The sequence below is a fragment of the Haliotis rubra genome, unplaced genomic scaffold (assembly GCF_003918875.1).
Source record: "Haliotis rubra isolate DU_JTF1 unplaced genomic scaffold, ASM391887v1 Scf15, whole genome shotgun sequence".
Lineage (NCBI taxonomy): Eukaryota > Metazoa > Mollusca > Gastropoda > Lepetellida > Haliotidae > Haliotis > Haliotis rubra.
The window spans coordinates 2982424-2987238 of NW_025765447.1; the positions used below are offsets into that span (position 1 = coordinate 2982424).

The 4815-nt window shown below is 40.3% G+C and overlaps 1 protein-coding gene across 1 annotated transcript in view; it reads left to right on the forward strand.

The window, feature by feature from the left end:
• The window catches only part of LOC124270192, a 113900-nt gene that overhangs the window by 22305 nt on the left and 86780 nt on the right, over positions 1 to 4815 (forward strand). The window lies entirely within an intron of this gene.

The following is a 4815-nucleotide window of genomic DNA, read 5'->3' on the forward strand; positions in this document are numbered from 1 at the left end:
CTGCGCTCTGATCATCAAAGTCCTTGCAACTGTCATCTAACATCTCGTTCACATCTCGCCTAGTTAGACGAGATCGTCGCTTCTTCTTCCTCCCTCCATTCACAGAGGCGCTGACACTGTCTCTAGCCTCTGGTTTGATGTACTTCGGGTTATGGAAAATTGAGCTTCTGGGGGAACACGGACAGAATATCTCATATCTCACTGTTGATTCATCAGTACCAGGTTGAAGTGTTTCCTCAGTGTCGGTAACTGTCTTCTTATCTCTCTTTGCTTGTTTTGGACGTGTTTTGAAATTTGTTACCGCCTTCCCACTAAAATATCGTCCTGCTTTCGGAACAAGTCGCTTTATATGTCCTTTATCAGCGTAGTAAGCTATGCAGTTAGATTGTCGTTTGAGCTTGTGCCTCAGAAATAAATCTGTTTTTGTAGTGTCTTCAGGCGACTCTCGGGACTGGATGTATTTTCTGATGACTTCAGGCAAAACCCATCTCTCTCTTTTGTTGAGCGAGAATTCAACATCAAAACCTGGAACATCGAAGTTCTCAATCAGCTTTTCAATTTGGTGTTTTCTTCTCCGCGGTCCCTGTCTGTTATCACTATTGAATTGAAAGTGCGGTAGCGTCTGTTATAACCCGATTGAAACTCCGCGTTTGCCGGACGACTTCAGCACCATAATGACTATTCACAACACAGGCAAGGCCTCTGTCAGTTAATCAGCCAGTTGATGTGGTCTGTTATATAGTATTCGGGGGTGATTGTTTTCTTCTCGTTGTGCAATACGCTGAGCGGGCTATTTTCAGAACGTGCTGTAATTGCTCCGTTTGCGTGTACGACTTGGTGTTGATATATTAACGTGGTTCTTGGCACTGTGCCTATTTTTAGAACTCTTTGTATTTGCGTATGTGAGTGTGTGTATACTGCTCCAGGTATACTGGATATATTTGTTGGAACAATGCAGACTAACCGTTTTTATTATCCATATAGTGAAACGTAAGTTTAAAGCATTGTCATATTTATTAAAGGGCTAAAATATCGGGGTTCATATTTTTCATACGATGCCCTAGGGCAAAATATCACTTTGTCATGGTGACGTGACGTCATGAACATGAACACTCGTGCCTTAATATCGGTATATCCCTCGCTCTCGCTCGGGAAATACCAACATTTAGGCACTCGTGTCGTAAACATAGTATGACATGGGCACTCATATAATATCCTCTATATATCATATGTGCACATGTGCACATATCACTTTTTCCTCGTAAGCATTGTTTCTGTATTTCGACGTCTGTGACGTCATTAAACAATTGAACGTGACGTCAATGAACAGGGCAGTCACACTTACTTCCGTGTTTTACTGCACAAATATATATATATAATGGATAAAAAAGAGATAATTACACTAGCAAATGTGTCATACGATTTATACGAAACGAGTGTGAAATTGTGTGCTGCCCGAGCGAGAGGTATCTTAATAATATTAGGTAGATGTCATAGTAACACAAGACACTTGGTATGGATGTGCAACTTCTTTATTAGGTAGATGTCATGTTAACACAAGACGCTTGGTATGGATGTGCAACTTCTTTATTAGGTAGATGTCATATTAACACAAGACACTTGGTATGGATGTGCAACTTCTTGATTCGGTAGATGTCATATTAACACAAGACACTTGGTATGGATGTGCAACTTCTTTATTAGGTAGATGTCATGTTAACACAAGACACTTGGTATGGATGTGCAACTTCTTGATTCGGTAGATGTCATAGTAACACAAGACACTTGGTATGGATGTGCAACTTCTTTATTAGGTAGATGTCATATTAACACAAGACACTTGGTATGGATGTGCAACTTCTTTATTAGGTAGATGTCATAGTAACACAAGACACTTGGTATGGATGTGCAACTTCTTGATTCGGTAGATGTCATATTAACACAAGACACTTGGTATGGATGTGCAACTTCTTTATTAGGTAGATGTCATGTTAACACAAGACACTTGGTATGGATGTGCAACTTCTTGATTCGGTAGATGTCATAGTAACACAAGACACTTGGTATGGATGTGCAACTTCTTTATTAGGTAGATGTCATGTTAACACAAGACACTTGGTATGGATGTGCAACTTCTTGATTCGGTAGATGTCATAGTAACACAAGACACTTGGTATGGATGTGCAACTTCTTGATTCGGTAGATGTCATAGTAACACAAGACACTTGGTATGGATGTGCAACTTCTTTATTAGGTAGATGTCATATTAACACAAGACTCTTGGTATGGATGTGTAACTTCTTTATTAGGTAGATGTCATATTAACACAAGACACTTGGTATGGATGTGCAACTTCTTTATTATTTACACACGTTGCATATGTTTTTGCCCCTTCATCGGGTGTTATATTTCTCTAGCAGACGCTTTCAAGAATAATTTCATACATCTAAATAGTTACATTGTGATTACACAGTGCCATTTAGAAAGTGGTCAAATGTAACATGTTATATTTGGGATTACACTTTCTTAGTAAAGTACAGTGTGTGGGTTCGAATCCCGGATGGGACTCAACCCAACAAAGGTACTAGCTAGAATTGGTACTTTACTAATCACAAATATGACATATGTTACTTGGTGGATATTGTGACAGTGACATGGGGGTCAAGAACGGAGTCACCTCGCCCGAATACAACATAGCCTCAGTTTCAAACGTTGGTAGATCTAGCGGCGTACGTGGTATAATATTAGTCTTCATGCGCGTCGATACTTGTCTTAAGGCAAGGCCTGTTTAGTTTGTTTTTAACGCCACACATTCGTGACCCACTCGTGTTATCCCGGGACAAACCTAATACCGACACTTACCTGTCTGGAAGGATTGAATTTTCATATTGGCGTTTGAACATTAGAACTACTTCAAACAAGAACGATATCTCTATTTCTGTTTGATGGCAACAAGAATCAACATTACTGAAGAGGACACAAGTTGCTGTTATTAAAAGTTGGTGACCTGTTTTAAACAATAATAATATTGTTGATAATGATGATTTGTGAAAAACATATTCTTACATAATTATTACCATTATAATGGCCTTGGGGAGAAACTCTTTTATGGATTAGTTTAAAGATCAAAGGCAGCAACAGTACTTTTGGGACGATAATGTACACTTTTTGAATTACGTCACAATGTATTGGTGTCACTGCTTTATTCCAGTCTGCCCCCTTGTAATCGAACGTACCCTTGGTAACCGACGTTACGATGCATATCAGTTGTCATCGCCTCGTTGTCGGACGCAAGCGTCTCAGGGGGAAAGCGTGCTGAATTACACTATACATGATGTTAAAGCGAACTTTATTTCTGAAGTAGTGGGGAAGCCTAGTGGTTAAAGCGTTGGCTCGTCACGTCGAAGACCCGGGTTCGAATCCCCACATGGGTACAATGTGTGAAGCCCATTTCTGGTGTCCCCCGCCGTGATATTGCTGGAATATTGCTAAAAGCGGCGTAAAGCCAAACTCAGTCAGTCAGTCTTAAGTAGTGATCAGTAACCATGTAATGTGCTTTAATGGTGAGATGTAAAATATGAATGTATTCGACCTTAAAGTGTTGCAAACTTGTGGTGTGTAAAAATATATGACTCACCCCACAGACAGACACATCCACACCCTCACTCACTCGTGTAGTAATCCCTATGAGTTATCCCTATTGTGTAGATCGGCGAACCAATAAAATTCTGAAAGTATGTGTGCAGGGGTATGGTCGTGGGTGCTGGTACATGTTTAATTGAAACCACGTGCACATACTTCATTAAACCACTCTAATTTTCTCTGGACACTTTGCCATCAAGACATCCAGGATGTTTAGTGGACACTAATAATTAGAATACAGATGTTTGATGCACTAGTGAACTGGCAGCAGTAGTTTGTACAAGTCAGGGATGACCCTCCCAATGTCCCAGTGTGCTTGTGTATTCTATACATGGTGCTAACAAAACATGAGTACTGCTTTTTATGACCTTGTATATATTTGGTGACCCTCCCATCCCTCCCAACAAGAGAATCGTATTTGGAGGTTTTCCCATTACTTTTCCAAGGAAAATATATACAATCCTAAATTGATAATAATAGAAATAATGTGTTTGTGTCCATACAGAATACAGTATTACCTAAGCTGCTTGTGTGACACTATAAGGTTACCAGTCATCTGGCCATCTCATCCCATCGGGTACCCATTCACTGCTGGATGAACCGAGGCTATTTTGAAAAACGCCACTTCCCTAAGGTGAGACCACGTGTGTTGCAAATCATGCCTTGAGACATTTGGAGCTCGGTGGAGGTAGCCTAGTGGTTAAAGTGTTTGCTTCTCACGCCAAACAGGGTTCCCATATGAGTAGCAGTCGCTTCACTTTGTTTACATTTGCATGGTTCCATGTTGATGACGTCACAGTACACGTCACTTGTACTTCACGTAAAAAGCAAATCCGGATTTAAAAAAATACAAACTTTCTTGAAGTATGAATCTATCCGTTAACTATGGTGGCTGATTCGGGCCGAATCAGCCACCAAAGTTAACCCCTGACCTGATGGTGGTGACTGAACACTGTCGCAATGTGGCTACATTGTGTGGTCTTATATCGTCGAATGACCTTATCGCACTGTGGTCTTGTTTTATCGCCATGCCGTGTGGTGTCAACGCAGCGACAGCCCTTCTCAGCCACCATAACTCCTGTGTTATTTCAACATGCCATTATCTAAGGAAATAAGTGTCACATTCCAAATATCTGATATACATGTAGATCTAATACATATATCTAATATAAT